Genomic DNA, 18,624 nt, shown 5'->3' with positions numbered 1-18,624 from the left:
CCCCCAATAGCACATTCACCTCATAGCATACTACACACCCCCAATAGCACATTCACCTCACAACTATATACCCCATTACATGAGATGTTTTCCAGCACAGATCACACAACTCTGCCCCCCACCCCCTTTATTACCCCGGGGTATCACCTTCCAGCACTTAAATGGCGGCGTGTGAGCACGGGTCACTGCATGACCCCCATATTATGTATTATGTCACACCTCCCAATGAAGCCCATGTTATACAACCCTCCCGTGGTGCTATATGTCAGCACATGTCACACAACTCCCCCCGTTATGTCACACACAACACACAATATGTTCCGGCGCGGCAATGGTGCGGCATGTCAGCACATGTTATACAACTCTGCACCCCCTCCAGCTCCTTCACCCCCCACATTACCTCACACACAACGCCCGCCCTTCCTACCTACTAATCCCGGCACTCGGTGATGGGATAGTGCGAGCAGGCGGTGTGTTACATTATCAAGAAGCGAATCTTTTGGCGCCATATTAATGACGTACTAGATTATTTTTCCACTAGGCAGCGACCTTGGCAGTGCTCGGATCACTCGGGCTCCCCCCAGCTCCAAAGCTAAAAAAGCTGCTAAGCATTCAGCCAAGCATGCAACAAGCCTGCACACACACACACATGAGCACACATACAAGCACACCCAGCTCACACAGCACACAGGGAACATGGGTGACTGTACCTGCCGGGTGATCCTGGCAACCTTCTGTAGAGTTTTGCTGTGGTGTAACCCCCCCACCCAAGCAGCACCCTCACCCTACACAGCTCTCAGATGATTGATGTGTTCACAAGGTCCAGCCCAGCAGCTTCTTTAGCTAGGGGGAGCAGATTGTGTCTCCTCTCACACACATGCACTCTGTGACTGACGTTATTTACTTGTTATGGAGGAAGGACTCAGTGAATCAAACTCATTTCTGGGTCATTGCTTCCACAGGGGGGAGCACTCTGATCTCCTGCCAAAATACAGCAGGGAGGGGAGACACCGGTCTTGTGGCTGCTTTACACCTATGTAGCCAGCATCTCATAGTAAACAATTATTTACACCCCTATTCCTCTGCTGGTGATCCTATGCTGGATACACTGCCTGCACAATGAAATACAGCACACATTCATCACAGTATTGTTTCACTAACATATAGTATGAGATGTGACAACATTCATCAATCATTTTCACTATGATCCTGTATTAGGGATTGGAGAGTTGGACCTCTGTGTAGTCTTCTCCAACTCATCCCAAAGTTTATCAGGAAAAACAAAAGTTTATTCATGGAAAAGCTTTGCTGAACCTGGACCGGACGGAATGAAACAACCCCAGATCATAACATTGCCCCCCACAGACTAAGAGACTAAAAATGGACCTATCACCACATTTGTAACATTATATAAATAGATGGCTATCCCTTTTTATAATGTAAAAATGTGTTTTTTTTTTTAATTACAATAGTATTTTAAACATTTTTTGAGTAGTAAAGACTAAAGGGGTAACCCGCAGCTTCCTGGGATACCTACCCACATATCTCAGGAGGCTGTGGGCTGCTCCTTCTTTGCATGCCCAAAATCAGGCATTTGGGAGATTTCCCTGTATTTCCTATCCAATAATTCCCCATACAGACATTTAATGGACTTCAAATGATTGTTAGTGGAAACGATCGACTTTCGCAATCGTTTTAAATAACAAATGAACAAACGAGTACTGTACACACAGCACCATTTATTTCTATAGAGATTAAAGGTTGGGGACTCCGCTGTGCTCGCTTCCATAAAAAATACACAGCAGTTGTTCCTAATTGGTCTTTGGTCAAAAAAAGTTTCGGCCTTTTGGCATACTTTAGGAAAATACCTGAGCTGGCATTTTTAAACCAAGTGCCAGGTTTATCATCCTGATCCTGTAGCTTCAATACTTTTCAGTGTCACTAACCCAGAACAAGTACGCTGTCAGAATAGATCTGTGGCCTTGGTATAGAATGGTGATTCAGATAATCGGCACTACAGCAAGGAAACAGAAAAGAAATGATTAGTCCCATGGGAGGAAGCCACAAAGCAAAGGTTAGCGGGCTAGGCAACATCCTCTCAAATCAGCAATTGAAAGTGATAGCATACATTCTCCAAGGGCCTGCCATCACACGCAGTTCTTTCAAGAATTGCAGATTCAAAGGGTTCAGTGAGTTTAGGTTGATAGGAGCAGAGCTGTTAACCCCTCAATTTTGCAGCACATCAGTGAAATTCAATTAACAACATATTAAAAATGATTCTTCTACTTCTTCCCTACATGAGCAGTGACACTGAGGTTAATGTCAGCCATGAGAAGGACCACAATACAAATGCTTGCACCTGATCATAGTAAAGGAAGGTGGAGGTGTAAAACCACCAATCATCCTCAAGACACAAAGCCTTCTCAATATTTAAAATAGACATGGCAGTTGCCTTGCAGAAAACAACTGCATCAACTAGTGCTACTACACCCCCCATGGCCTAGTTGACTTATATTTAGAAAATGTTTCAAATTCTTTACCTCTTCTTAACATGGCAAATTTACAAATGTCCCACGTGAGATTACCCAGAAAACCCCATCAATTATTTTTTTTACAGCATCAGGAAGTGTACAGGTCCTCTGAAGTGTTTAATATTGCCCAACTGAAATTTAGTTCCTCTGTCTAAAAAAAGTGCCATTTTGGCTGTGGGAAATGACAAAGACATAGAAGCCCTAATGACATCTGACATGTGAGAGCCAGCCCTACCTTTCTTTACAGGCGTTCCTTTTCTTCCTTTTTCAAACAGTTTTGATTAGAGCTTCTACCGAAGCAGTTCTTATAATTAGCCAGCTCTTTAATTACAAAGATATATGTTTTTTAATTTTAAGTTTTATTTAGGGGGTGACCAAAGAAGCATTACAAAGAGAAACCCTAAAAATATCATAAACAAAGTTTACATAAACAAATATGGACAGAAATAGTAGATATGTTAAAACCACCAAAAGTAGGGCAATATTAGCTACTAAAATAGCTGCTTGGCCCACAGAAGGAGGACATATTGCCTACAAGAAAGGAATCTATGTCTACAATCAGAAGGTCAAGGGGGCATAGACTAGATACGGCTGCTATCGGAGGTCCAATTATCAAAAAAGAAAGACTCGTTGGACTGACATGGCTGCTATTAAAGTCAAGTATTTTCTTGCAATAACAAGCTAATTAACTAGGATTTGCAAATTGCAAACACTTAACCCTTTTTTGTTGATAAAAAAAATTGTGAATAGCATAGAGTACCTGTAACCGCCATCTCCCAGCCATACACTAGGGACCCACAACACATTTGCAACAGCTTCTGCATGGAGCTTTTCTACATTTAAAATTTTTATCATGTTAAGGGGACCAAAAAGGGTATGTTTCTTCCTATGGCCAACTTTTTAGTCAATGTTCCAATGGCTGCCGCAAGCAGGACTTGACTCAAGTGCCACCAAAAGAAAAGTTAAAATAAGGAAAAAAAAAATACTAAAAATACCGTAATTAAAAACAGATAAAACTACAACTACTACAACGAATAAACTTTTTTTTTAGGAGGGGGGAAGCTTATTAAAGTGGAAGTAACCCTAAAAAATGTAAGCATGCAGTTTTTTATTATAGAAGGGACAGGTGAGCACAGCTCAGTATATAATCCGAGCATGCACAGGAGTCGAATCCTTTTAGACTGTCCATTCATGATGGCTTTGAATCCCGAACATGAAAGAAGATCGGTGAAGATGCTGGCAACCGAGCGAGGAGAGGGGCGTGTAGATAATAAATTGCAAAGAGGCAAGTAACCAACCTGCTTGTAATTTTTTTAATGTTTAAGGTTAGTTCTGCAGTCCATAATGCGCAAGGTCAGAACAAGTTTATCAAACTAATGGAATTCAGGATAGCATTGTTTTTAGACCTGGCATACTTCGTGGAAAAATAAAATTAAATGTAAAAGGTGAACCCAAAAGATGCCTTTGATACTAAACTCTTCCTCCAAGCCACATTTTAGTGGCAATTCAGATGAAGAGGGGAGATTAAGTTTATGAAAAGTGATGTTTAGCCTGCTTAACACCCCTAACACATTTACATAGTCCTGAAAAGAATGATCCTGTTTTTCAGACAAAAGAAGTTTATACAGTTTGAAATAAGCAAACCTTCATTTACTTAGTTTACAAGTTCTGGAGTCATAGTAGTCTACAGGTAAACTACTGATTAATTCTGTTCTTGGCTATCTGACCTTCACATTTCATACATTGATGAGGATTACAGGAGTTAGGATAATCTCATTAGCATGGGTTAGGACATCACCTCTAGTGTATGGAAGTACAAGGGAGCATCTAAATGAGGCATCCAAGAGCACAATATGGAAAGCTATCACACAACCAAATTAATTTCTAGGGGATCCTGTTGATTCCTAGCTGTGGATTGCATGAGAAAACGTTTGAACACAGGAAAATGTTATGGAGTTATATAAATATAATCAAAAAGTGATCAAAGCGGAACTGGAAATCTGCTTTGAAATGAATTGTTGCCTAAACCAAAGCAAAATCTTTCAGCCTGCAATCATTATTGACCAATTTTTTAGTCATTTAACTTCAAGGATGCATGATGTCCATCGATTTGGTGGGTACTTCTTTTCATGTGTCAAACACCACAAAAGTAATAAAACAATAACCTTTCTGAAGAATTCAAAAAACTGTAATTTATTGTGTATCCATCCCGGTGAATGGAATATTTGGGAGATCTATTCGATATCTATTCGTGTGGTTCATAATACTATTTATTGGACTAAATAGTGTTGCAGTTTCAACCCTTGACTTCCTGTTTTATTCCCAGTGCAAGTGTTAAGATTTTTAGGGGCAGGATATCTTTGCTTGTAACCTTCCCCTGGTTTATGTGTTCCCACCTAAGGCACTCAACGTTCTGTTCAAAGTCAGGAGAGTGGGTGTCCCAGTCATGGCTTTCCTACATTTTGGGCCAAGACTGCTTTGGTTTACCCCCTGTAATTTCCCCCTTGTTGATTCATCTTCCAAGCAGGCTTGAAACAAACTATTTGATGGCAAAATGATTGAAAGCAACCAGATGACCCACCTTTTGATTGAAGTTGTCAAAAACATCACTAAAATCCAGAAAGTTTTGGGGAAACATTATGGATTTCAGAATTTGACAATGGTTTCATCATGGCTTTGTAGATCATATGTCTTCATCAAACCTGTGGTACGCCCTAAATTTAGCCCTGGACAAAGGCCTAAATTACAAATTTTTAAGCTCCTACCACTTTGACTGCAGTGATATGGTCTAATCATGTTATTCCTCTTTCCACCTCTTTCCCAACTGCAAGCACTCTGCTTGCCTCCAAGAAACTGGAAACATTTTTCCTACAGCACCTAACCTATTCTAAGACAGTTTCCAATATGGTCTTTATGACATAAAGGCCAAAATTAAAGTAGGTAATAGTTGCTGTTCCCACCAAAAAAACATTTTTGTTCTTTAAGACAAGATACTTTTTAGACTTTCTCCAGTATTTGTCCTTGTGATAACCTCTACCTTTTATTATAACTGAGAATCTGTACTGCTAGACATTTAATATGTTCTTTAAACAAACTTGTGGCCTTGATTTCTATAGTTCTGCAAAGAACAGTGATCTTTTGGTCAGTAGACAATCCCTTTATCCTCCTAAGGTTTGGAAGAGGGGGTCTGCATGCAGCTTCCTCCAGCACTCCTAGAAAGTGAGCTTTCTTGTTTTTATGATTCCCCCTCTATATTATTCTAGTAATCCTAAAACCAATACATCTTCTGTACCTGGATGGCTACACCTACTTTTACTGTATCTATAGCGATAATCATGGCTGCCAATAAGACTGGACATATAGGCTTCTGCAATAATGCCCTGCTTAATTCAAAATGTTTAAAAGTGGGGTTGGTGGGCGGAGCTGATTCCTAGTTTAATATTACTTGTCATGTTAGCCATGGTAAACCAGGCATTTAGGTACTACATGCATAGGGAAACACACAAACACAGTTTTGCAACACAGAGTTTATTGAAATTGACACCCTAACAAGAAAAATGGGCAGTTAAAGGACCCCACTCGGTTTCCAGATCCCCCTCCACAAGATTCTCCTTCTGCATCCTCTGCAACCTCTGCAGATTTTGGTGACAAGGAGGTAAGTTAGGAGGCTTGGTATAAACTGCTTTGAGAGATGGTGAAGTTAATAGGTCTACTCTGAAGAGGATCAAAACAATACCTATGGAATATATCTGCAGAATTCTCCTTCACCCAACCCAAGAAATGTCTTCTACAGCTGCAGAAGAGGAACTAAAAAAGTACCCCTGTGCCCACAATTTTATTGCAAGCTTGGCAAAACTGCTGGTTTAGCAGATGTTCCAGCTTCAACTGTTCCACTGTTTCCAGCTCATGTCACCAAATCTGGCCTAAACTAGTGCAATGGTACTGTAAAGGTACTAAAAAATGTCTTATCAAATTCAAATTTTAATTTTTTGGTGCAGGTAAATCCTGTGGTATGCCAAATTTTCCAAGGCCTATTTATTTGCTACAGATCTTTAAACGTGCCACAAAAAGTGTTTGCTGGTGGATCTCAACTTCCAAATTCCCACTTCACTTTTTGCTGCAGAGTTTTTTTTTTTTTTTTTTGATTCATGAATTGCTGCCTGTTCCAAAATGTAGGAACTATAAAGGTCCTACGCAGCATTTTTGCAGCTGACAAATTTCTAATTTCTGCTGTAGGGTTAATCTTACTTTTTGTCTCAGCCTTTTCCAATTTTTCAATATCCAAAAATATTTAAAGCTATTGTTTTTGAAATAATGTACTAATGTTTATTACAGGATAAAACCTGTCTGGTCCCTCCTTCCAGATTCAGCCTAAATAGGCTACTTACATACTGTCCAGCCAATGAACAGTAATTGTGGCTATCTTCTCTCAGATATTAATCATTAAGTCATGCCACAGATTCGCAGTTAGACTGAGGTCTGATTTTTGACCAGGCTGTTCTAAAACATTTAAATGTTTCCACTCTGGCCTTTGCAGCGCTAGGTCCTAGGTTCGAATCCCAGCCAGGACACTATCTGCGTGGAGTTTGCAGGTTCTCCCCATGTCTGCGTGGGTTTCCTCCGGGTACTCCGGTTTCCTCCCACATCCCAAAAACATGCAATAGGATTAATTGGTTTCCCCCTAAATTGACCTTAGACTACATTAATGACATATCACTATGGTAGGGACATTAGATTGTGAGCTCCTTTGAGGGACAGTTAGTGACATGACTATGGACTTTGTACAGCGCTGCGTAATATGATGGTGGTATATAAATACTGTATAATAATAATAATAATTGTTCTACTAGAAGGTGAATTTTCATTCAAGCCTCAATTATGTGCAGACTGGAACAGGTTTTCCTCAAGAATTGCCCTGCATTTAGTCCATCTTTTCTTCAAACCTGACCAGTATTTCTTTCTCTGCTTATGAAAAACATCCCTAAAGCATGATGCTGTCACCACAATGCTTTCTGTGGGAATGGTTTTCTCAAAGTGTTGGGAAGTGTTTGGTTTGCACCACAAGTTTCCTATGATAGGCAGAAAGTTTCATTTTAGTCTCATCTCACCTTCTGCCAAGTGTATGGAGCACTTGCTGCATACTGTTGCAAACTTCAAAGTATTTTTTTCTTTAAATAAATGTTTTTCTCTTGCCACACTTTAATAAAGCCCCACTTTGTGAAGTTTATGTCCTTAAGAAGTCCTATGTACAAAATCCCCCTCTTTTTCTGAATTTGTTTCATGTTGTTTGATTTTAACTGACTTCAAGGATAACTTCCACCAACTGTCACTGTCCAATAAGAATAACTTTACTGCCACTGAGGCAGTTCCAAGGGCATAACAACTGTTGGAGTTTAGCCATGAAGTCAAACTAAAACTTAAAAGCAGAAAATAGGCTTTTCTGACCAACAGCAACAGAAGCCTTCTTGTTGCATTTATTCATTTGTCTAACTTTAAAACTTTAACAAAATTTAAAGTAACATAATATGAATATGTGTGATCCCACTGCCTAACCCTTGCAATGTCTCAACAAGTTAAAATGCAGCAAATATTGCCAGGTTTAGGTCATGCACTGTGCATGTCTGTACTCACAACTTGAGACCATCTGTTTATTCCCCAGTTCTGGTTTTCATCCCTTACTGACTGGAGGTGCCGAAAATTCTAAATATAGCGAAGCATTCCCCAATTTAACATGCTTGCTGAAAAGAACATTTCTATGTTTTAGACACAAAACAGACAGATGTTTGCCTTGAACATGATTACATTTGTTCAAGAAAACCAATTATACCATTAAGATGTTTTCTAAATATTGTGTTTACTTCCACAAATAGAAGGGAATGATCACTTAAGAAGTGATAATGTTGACAGAAAAATGAATGCTTAAGCAAGATCCATTTTTAAACCATGTAGTTTAATGCAACAAATTCTAAAATGTTCATTATGTTCTCTGTTTTCTTTATCCAGTTAGTGTCTTGTTAAAATAGAATTCTTAAGGACCCAATGTTTGCATTGGGTGAATTAGCAGGTTTCTTTGTATAGTGGGGAGTACTCTGCAGATTTTCCCAATGGCTCACTAGTGCAGACAGCCTGACAGTGGTAGAGTCTATACAGTAATATACATTTATCTGGCTGCATACCGCTTTATTTTCAACAATAAAACTACCGGTAGACTCCAGGGTTAAAGAAGAAACCACCTACCCATCAAATTCTTAATGCCCATGTTTTAGGTTACCAATAAAATGCCCTTTTTTAATTCTTCAATCCCCTTGTGGCCAACACTCTTCTCTTCATTCTCGTTCTCCAGGTCATGGGCAGGTTGTCGACAACCTCACTTACAATGATGCAGAACAGATGATCGTGCATTGTACATTATGTTGTCAGGGGCCTATATGACTAACAAACAGAGGACTAGGAGGCTACAGCAAAAGATAAGGTTGGATGAACAAGAAATACAGGGGATAAAGCTGCATTTTAATATTATTCTAGGCAGAAATTAACATTTAATTATTGCATTGTGGTGGTAGCTCAATTGCAAGGGTTGTTTCTTAATTTTCCATAGACCTCAGCTTTAAACCGACATAAATAGCGTTTCCAGGACTCAAAGTTAAGCAGTGTCCCTGCAGAAAAAAATAACTAATCCTAGGTTGTAAGTCATTAACCATAGATTTAAGTACCTTCCTGCCTATTGGTGTGGCAAATCTTAAGATATGGTTAGATAAATCAGATCTTCCCACCACTACATATCTCCCCTCCTATTGTGTGTTACTTCCCCCACCTCCTAGATTGTAAGCTCTTCGGGGCAGGGTCCTTTCCTCCTGTGTCACTGTCTGTATTCGTCCGTCATTTGCTACCCCTATTTAATGTACAGCGGTATTAATTGAGAATTTTTTGGGCCTGTACAACAAAAAGCCTAATGTGGTTGATCAACACGGAACTGATAGGTCTGGCTCAGGAATAACTTCTGATCCATTCCAACTCAAATCAATATGATGTCAAAATGCTGCTTATAGCAAATCAGTTTGTAAGTATTTTATTGTTAACTCATGTTTTAATATTTAAATTAATTACAAAAATACCTGATTCTCACATTCAGCCATAAAAAAATAGCAATGCTTTTAGAAACTATGGTTCCCCAGGCTGCTTTCATTAATTATATGTAGAATTTGTTTTCATACCAGAAATAATTGTGGTTAAGTGCAAATTCCTAGGCTTTCTCTATATGACTATTTCGAACAGTCAAGGATTTTACTCAATAAGGATTTCCTATTGAAAAAAGATTATTCAGATGAAAGGAATGTACAAAGGTTGGATGGTAACAAGGAAGTAGAAGCAGAATTTATCAATCAAATATTTTTTCAATATAGAGCAGAAAATGATTAAAAAAAGACAAAGTAAATATCTTCCCCAACACTAAAACAGTGTAGTAAAAAGGTATTGATTCCCTAGTAATAATAAAGTGACAACCTTCGATTAAAACTTTCTTTTTTGCTTGACATAGCTGCAGAGGATGTAGAATAAATGATAATAGGATAAATTGGAAAAAAAAACTGTTACATTAATGGTCATGGAAATATAAAATAAATTATGCTAGAGATTCTAAATTATTACAATTCTGGCAGATAGATAATGTTACTAGTTATTGGAGTGGGAGCAATTTAGTGAGTGAATTATCTATGAAAAGAAATAAATGTATATTTGATACAGATTGCCTGACACCTAATGGACTTAATGCAGAAGTGGATATCAAATGTTTTACATGAATATATAGTTTGATGGGATTGGATAGGAATTGTGTCTATATGCAAGCAATTGTAAAGTTTTAGAAAAAGATAGATCATGTTCACTGCCAATTTATTGATTTCTTGTTAGGCCTTTACTTTAAAAATATATATTATTTTTACAGTAAAGCTTGCTGTGTTTGATATAAATATCATATATAATGATAGATGTGGTTTTCTGCATCTCTATGTTTGCAGATACAATCCTCCTTTTAGGTACAGTAGGTACAGTATATTTGGGGATATATATAAATAAATATATATATATTGTGATACCAATGTAGGATTGGAGGTGGAGGGGAGATATATTTGCCCGGGATGCCTCTTTATGTGAGGTATAGTTGCCCAAGATTCCCCTCCTATGTGAAGTAGCAGGTGGAAAACTCACCTGCAAGGTAATTAGAGAAGTAGCACTGAGGGTGGGATATAACCCAGAGCCAGGAGCTCAGTGAGGAGCCTAATTTTGGGGAGACACAGACAGGGTCTGTGGAGGCTCAGCCTGGCCTAGAGAGACACAGCTAGGCGGACTGTGTGTGAGCAAGAGAGCTCAGTTTGGGAGGCTCAGGAAGTCTGTCTGCCTGGGGACACACGAAGGTGGACTGGGAGAAGGAACTCAGACCTGAGGAAAAGGTTGCTGCAAGTGGTGTTGTGAGCTTGTAGGGAGAAGCCCTCCAGCTGATAGACAGGAAAGTCTTATGTTTAGTGAGTGCCGGACAGGCAAGGTTTTCTTTTTGTTGTTTTGTTTTATTGTGCAACCTTTAATAAACCTGGCGGGAAGCCAATTGGACACTTATACCTCGGTGTGATATAAGTTGGATGAATCAGACGTGTCCTTTGAACAAAGCAAAGGCGATCCAGAGCTTAACCCCTTACAATATATACACTTTATAATTATTAGAAATATGAGATTTTAATAATAGTTTGTATATTATATGCTTGTGTTTATTTTAAATATACACAGTTCTTTTATTTTTCATCTAATATTTGGTTAGTTAAAGCAAAACATTAGTTGAATAATGATAGTGGTTATGCTGATAGCATAGATAGAAGTACTATATGTTCCTATGTACAGAATGATTTTTTTCAGCAAAGGTACAGTGTGCATTACCCAATTAGCTGTTTTTTTATTTATAATATACAGATAACATATCACAGTGATATATTATCTATAATAAATATTATATCACAGTGTAATAGTAACCTAGGAGAGATATATTTATCAAAGGGGAGGGGAAAACATTGTGACAGATTACTGGTGATCAGGGACAGTTTTGTGCAAATTTGAAGCAATTCTATTATTCAAAATTAGGGATGAGCAAGTTTTTAAAACTCGATCTCACGATGAATTCGGCCATTCTCGCTGACCAAAATTGTAAGCCAGAATGGCGGTTGTAAATTCGCAGATCAAGCTCGAATTTAAAAAAAAAAAAATTTTAAAAACAAAAAGATCGCGGGCTGTGCTGATGCAGCTCTGTCTACATTCATAATCAGCTCAGTGTGCGATCCCCGGCACTAGAGGTTAAATGGGGACAAGTATCCTTATTCAAAACCTCTGGGGCTCTCCAGGGGAAATACCAAGAGATACTTGTCCCCATTTAAACTCTAGTGTCGGGGATCGCAAACAGGATTCCCAAGGCTGCAGGAATGATTGCAGCTCTGAGAATCCACTGCGATCCCCGGGCACTAGAGGTTAATTAACCTACAGTGCCCCGGGGATCGCAAACAGGAGGATTCCCAGGGAATCCTGTGAATCCTCCTGTTATAATTTCTTCGATCTTCTGATGGTTTCACGAAATCAGTTCGCCGAAAACTTTGCAGAACCATCGGAAGGTCAAGGAAAGTTTTGCCACAGGCATTCTCGCTCATCCCTATTCAAGGCCCTGAAGACAATCACCTAGACAATGGCAATGTTTTAAACTTTATGAAATAAAGCTTTTCATCAACAGCAATTTTATCAAATTTGGAAAATATCCAATGACATCCAATGATCCTCGGAGGATCCAAGGGAAAGAACATTGACAAAGTGTATAGTGTATAAAACTGGAAGACTCCAGCATTGACATTTCACGTGTGATGTTGTAAAATAAAGGTAAAAATAATAGTTTTAAAAATAAAAAATAATGTTTTTACAGGCCTTTATATGGTGACAACAATGGAATATGCTTGGATATGTGCATTAGCACAAATCACTTTGGAGAGAATATGACAGGGTGATTTATAGGCAATAGATTATATGAGACAGAAGCAAAGAGATTTCACCTCATAATGCAAAGTGCCCAAACAAAAAACTTTATATTTGTATGTTGTTTGTTTTTTATGAAACAAACTTGACTCTATGTGATATTTTCATATCAGAGTATATATGAGATTTAAGTGAATAGGTTTACATCTATGGTAACAAACTATGCAAATCTGCAGTGCAGTGGTACATTATTTTATATGCTCTGGGTGCATAGAGACTCTGAAAATGTTTTTAGGACAATGTATGTGTCCACAGCAACAGACTGATAGCTAGCTCCTCTTCAACACCTTAGCTACTTTTTGATCAATTGATTGTAATGTCACAAACTTTTGTCAGTCGATGTCAGTACAGTAAAAAAATTAGGTGTCATACCCCAACCTACCAAAAAAAAGATACAATTTTGACAGATGAAATTACCGAGATAAGAGTGCACTTCTGAAGTTAACTTCAAATAAACTTCAATAATGTTCACGACTAAGTTCAGAATATTTAGCATTCAAACAGAAGTTGACTCCTCAACTCATTTGCTCATCACTGCACACTAATTAATCTGCTTGTACACTATGTACCCACTGAACAATATTTGTGCCTATTGTCTCTCAGATAATACACTCTGGGGTTTATTGCAGGATAAATCTGCCCTGCCTTTTCCTATTATAGTGTGACTTAAACCAGTGGTGGACAACCTTTTGGATGTCACAGACCACTTATTTCACTGACTCCGGACCACATGTCACTTTCCCATCGCAGGTCTGCGCCTTCGATGGGAGTGTGGGTGGGTTGTGTTCAGAGACATAACCTGCCCACTGCTCTGAGCCTGAGATCAATGCAGAAGACATGGTCTGTGGCTCTGGCCGGTGCACCCCCCTCCCCCCAGCGGTGTCCTTCTGATTCCGCTGAGGTCGGGGACAACCAAAATTTTCTTGTAGACCCACGGTTGGCGACTGCTGACTTTAACAATCCACTAACATACTGCCCAGTCACTGAAAAATATTTGTGGCTATTGTCACTCAAACATTATGTCCTAATAATAATTCCAAATTAAAAACTGCCTTCTTATAATATTGCAGGCTTACCAAGTGGCTTATATATCTGCCACTGTTCATTATGCATGGGTATTTTCTCTCCTTCTAATACAAATTTTGAAGATAAAAGGGCCTGATTTATTAAAGCTCTCCAAGGCTGGAGAAGATACACTTTCCATAGTGAAGCTGGGTGATCCAGCAAACCTAGAATAGATTTTCTAAAAGTAATTTGCTATTTGTTAGCAAACATTTTCAATCCTGAACTGGATCCGTTCCAGATTTGATGGATCACCCTTCATTGATAAAAGTGTTCTCTCTCCAGTCTTGGAGAGCTTTAATAAATCAGGCCCAAAACCTCATCATGCCCAATGCCTCATCTCCTCCCTTTATATTGCAGCCCTACCAAGTCTAACTGCTTGCACTGAACAATTTTGTGGCTATCTTATCAAATAATAAAGACTGATATTTATTAGGGATAAGTGAGCGAAATTGTAAAATTCAATTTTGCAGCAAATCGGGCTGTTCTTGCTTACCGAACATGTAAGCGAGAACAGCCTGTGTAAATTCGGCTGTCGAGATCAAATTTTTTGAGACCTGCAAAAGCAATCAGGGGAGTGGAGCTGACAGCTCTTGCAGCACTGTAAATTGTGTTCTTAAATAGAGATTCTCCATCCAAGAACACAAAGTCCCACGGCTATGCTCATCATGAATGCAGCCGTGGAAATCCTCCTGCTTCCCCGGGCACTAAAGGTTAAATGAGGGCTTGCTATTTGACTAATTGGGCCTCTCCAAGGCCGGAGAAGATACACTTTCATCAGTGAAGCTGGGTGATCCAGCAAATCTGAAATAGATTCCTTAAAAAATAATTAAATCAGACCCATTGTGTATCAGATAATAGACCTTAATAACAACTAATAAAACCTGTCTTCTCTGTCTCTCTCGTGCAATGCAGTCTTAACAATCTCCTTACATATTGACCAGCCACTGTACAATATTTGTGGTTATTATCTCTCAAATAATACATTTTAATTTGTATTGCAAGATGAAACCTGCATTCTCTTTCTCTCATATTGTAGTTCCAATATGCTATGCGCATACTGGCAAGTCACTGAACAATATTTGTGGCTATTCTGTCTCTGAAGACATTAAGATACATACTGAAATGTTTTCATTGATTTCAAGCAGCATAATAAAAAAAACACTTGCAATTCCAACCCAAGCAGATCTACTTACTCCTACTTATACATATTGTATGCTGACAACAGAAGTAACCATAGAGAGGGAGTCTATAACTAGAAGAAATAACAATTATATTGGCCTGCACCTTTTCAGTATACATTGCAAACGGGGTGGATAACATTCTAACCTACAGCTTAGCTTTGCACTGAGCTTGGTACTTGAATATCTTCAAGTATGGTGTGCATACTGTATGTACACATATTGGGGAAGTGCTTCTCTCACTCAGATTGTAACATTTTGCAGAAGACAATATCCCTTTTTTAAATGGCCTTCTCAACAATACACTGCAACATACCTCAATGCTCAAAAACCATGTATTGCAGTGCAGTGCATCCCATTGTAAACTAGACCTAAATGCATATAATCTGCAAGAACTGCATTTAATTCCACAGTAAGCTAAAAATCACTCTTAATTAGATTGTAGGGTCCATTTCTGCAGCTGAAGGAATTGAGAGAGTTGTTATCTGTATATGAGCCAGTACTGTACATCTTATAAACTCCTCCTAAATTAGGTATTTTATAATACAGTCAGAGGACAGGACAAAGCATTACTACTAACTACTGTTTGTTATATATTTATATTTTGGGAAAAGGGCATTAAATAATCAGCACAGTAAATTTAATTTGATTTAAGAAGAATTTATAGCCAAAGGTTTTCTGAGTCCTTTAGAGCTCTTGTTTTCCTACTGGTATTGTGCTTTATAAAGAAAAGAATAAATAAGAAGTTCCACAACATATTTATTTTCTATGCACACCATAATTTTCATAGCGCTACAGGGCTTGATAGGCATTTACCTCTGTGGTTAAGTTAGTTATTGTCCCATCCAAAAACTTAAAAAAGGCTGGGTAATGCTGGGCAGTATATTTTGTAAATGGCCATTTATAGTTAGGAAAAGAAACATGACACCAGCACTAGTGTATATCATACAGTGTTACAGTGGAAGCTATGTGTAAGGGGAAATGGAAGTTTTTAAGCTGTTGGAAGAGATTATGCAATATTCTATTTTGTTGCATAGGTAAACACGTAAAACCTCCTGCAAACCAATTTAAATGATGGCTCCTAAAGGTGGATAAACATTTTCTGGTAATTTTTTTGGCATAATTAAACAAACTGTTCATGTTTTACATACTGACTTATTATTAACCTGTTTACAGTTAGAATTGTATAGCATTTTTTATGTTGAACACCAATTTAAAAAATAATTATGACTTTTCTAGCCAGACAAATATGTAAATTTTGCATTTCAGCCAGCAGGAGGAGCTTCAGATTTCTTTTCACATGTTTTTTTGTAGGCTATCTTTAGCTCTCTTAAACAAAGCCCATTGTTTACAGAACTCAGTAGCTTATATATACATAATACAAATAATACATTTTTCCTAATCTCTGTTGAGTTTGAATTAAAAAGAGAGGCTGAACTGCTTTTTCCATTTATACAATTCCATGTACATGGATGTACATCATAATAAATATTTATTTACTTGTAAAATAATGATCAATAGAATTCAAAAGATTTGACACCAGGGGAGAATCTATACAAAAACAACAAGATGTTTTAAATCATTATCAGTGTGTTAAAGATTCAGCACTGCAAAGGATTCAATAGGTTAGAAAGCTCTGCAAAAACATTTATTCACCTTTGCTAGCAAAGAGAAGTGCTGAAAAAAGATGGATTTGGCAGTTCTGTCCTATAGATAGTAGCATTGAAGAAAGATTAAATATCAAAATGGTTATCATTATCAAATCATTGGAGATCACAAACTGTTAGAAAGCAGCATTTACTGCTCTTTAGGATACAGATCTAGAGAAATCAATGGTCTCAACTTGTCAGCACTGATATGTAGACAAATCTTCAATGTAGCAAGCTTCTAGTAGGGTATGCTTCTCATTTATTAGATTGGTGTATTGCAGCATAGAATAAATAATAATTTAGGTGTCTTGCTAGTAAAAAACAATTGAAACTCAACAGGTATTTGGAGTTTGATACCCTTACTGTTCTCAGTTCTTGTCTGCATGCAAACATAGCAAGGTTTACACTTGCCTGAACACAAGAAGAACACAAGAACACAAGAAGACAGCTCACAGGCCACAACGTCAAAAAAGGCAGTGGTAAGAGTTTATGCAGGCAAAGTGGTTTGGTACTTACGGATATACTAAAGGAGTTTACATGCTTATAAGTACAGTTATCCTTTAAAAGCCAAATTTAGATATTAAAACATAAACACTTCTCTAGGGTTTCACTTCTTTAAAAAGGTTCCACTCAATGAAAAGGCTATGTGTGTAGAAAAAAAGTCTTTAGAAAACACAAAATCAGGATAAAGATTTGGATTATTTATATTAAGGCTGGCATTCTGTTCTGTGATCTTGGTAAAATGACATGAAAAGTCGAATTCCATTTGACATACATCATGACATAAATGACACTCCATGGGTTTCTGCTAGTCTATATAGCAGTGCACAGTACTGGAGGATTAATTGATTAACAAATGAGAACAATGAACTGTAATTTTCTTTGAACTCAGTGCAGGAAGCCAGTGATTAATTCACAGAGCAGGCTGGAAGCTGTGCACAGAAATATTAAGATCACAAAAATGGTTGTATAGAACAGGCTAATTGGTTGTAAGCGTGAGGCCTCGTGGGCACTGAGGTTTGCTTTTAATACTTTAGGAATTGCAAACATTAATAGTAGCAAAAGGGCAAATAATGCAGCAAGAAGAAAATTCATAACAGTTGTGTTAGGAATCCATTGAAGTTACATAATTGCAAAGGAGCAACATACTTCTACAAACATGTTTTATACACCCTGAGTTTCTATTACTTTTATATAATTTTATGTTTTAAAAAATAGATATGAAAGCTGTGTCTAGGTTACAAATCACATTTACGCCACTTTTTTACTTTTAATTGCGTGTAATAGCAAAATTTTATTGTATTTATTTTTTTGGAGGTTGAGGGTAAGGGTTAGACATTCAGATAAGATTTTGTTTCTGTTTGTGTCCTTGTTTGGGGGATTTACCCCTCAATTCATATGGGTATACCATTTTAGATAGAAAGTAGGGTACAACCAACAGAAAAAGAAGAGAGCATACCTTTCCGATCATGATACGTGTTCAGAAGACAACTGTCCAAGATGGTTACTCACTCCATTTTCTATTGGAAACTGATAATTCATTAAGCAGATGGGCCCTAGCTTCCCATGCCAGCTGATCTCCTTTATTGTTGTCAATGCCGTAGATAGCTTTTCTCGATCCTAAAAGGACCTCACCACTGAATGTCACATAGGCGGTGGTGAGGACACTTTAAAGCGGAACTAAACCTCCAACCAGTGGTTTCCTCGATTGGGATCCTATTTGTACTTTGGTGACGTAGATAGGGTAAAAAGAGTGTCGATTACACTGCGCATGTGTGAGATTAGCATTTTTCCCCCTTTAAATAAAAGGCTCCTTCTGTGCATGCCCAAGGACAGCAAGATTAGGTAAACCTTTGGTAAAACCCATGAGTTTGAATATCTGTGTAGACAGCCCTATTTGAAAACAATACTTATGCTGCCTTTCTTTGTAGTTCTCTTCATTGGCTTCCATTTTACCTTAGAATCAAATTCAAGCTCCTGTGCTTTGCCTTCAAATCCCTCCACAGTTCTTGTCCCACCTACCTTTCTAATCTGAAAGAAAAATACTCCCCTAGCCGCTCTCTTCACTCCTTTAATGACATACTAATGTCTTCCTCACTCATAACTTCATCACACGCACGGCTCCAAGACTTTTCTAGAGCT

At 38.0% G+C, this 18,624-nt stretch overlaps 1 protein-coding gene across 4 annotated transcripts in view; it reads right to left on the bottom strand.

The window, feature by feature from the left end:
* The window catches only part of JADE1 (jade family PHD finger 1), a 53,980-nt gene extending 53,126 nt beyond the window's left edge, over positions 1-854 (bottom strand). The window contains exon 1 of one of the 4 annotated variants that reach the window (XM_072405822.1): positions 711-854. The gene's annotated coding sequence lies outside the window, so the exon portion shown is untranslated. Of the gene's footprint in view, positions 1-400; positions 548-710 lie in introns of those variants that run through there. The other 3 variants (XM_072405819.1, XM_072405820.1, XM_072405821.1) reach the window with 3 other exon arrangements.
* Positions 855-18,624: the final 17,770 nt, after the last annotated feature.

This window comes from Pyxicephalus adspersus, chromosome 3 (genome assembly GCF_032062135.1).
Source record: "Pyxicephalus adspersus chromosome 3, UCB_Pads_2.0, whole genome shotgun sequence".
Classification (NCBI taxonomy): Eukaryota; Metazoa; Chordata; class Amphibia; order Anura; family Pyxicephalidae; genus Pyxicephalus; species Pyxicephalus adspersus.
This window is presented reverse-complemented; position numbering and strand designations above follow the sequence as displayed.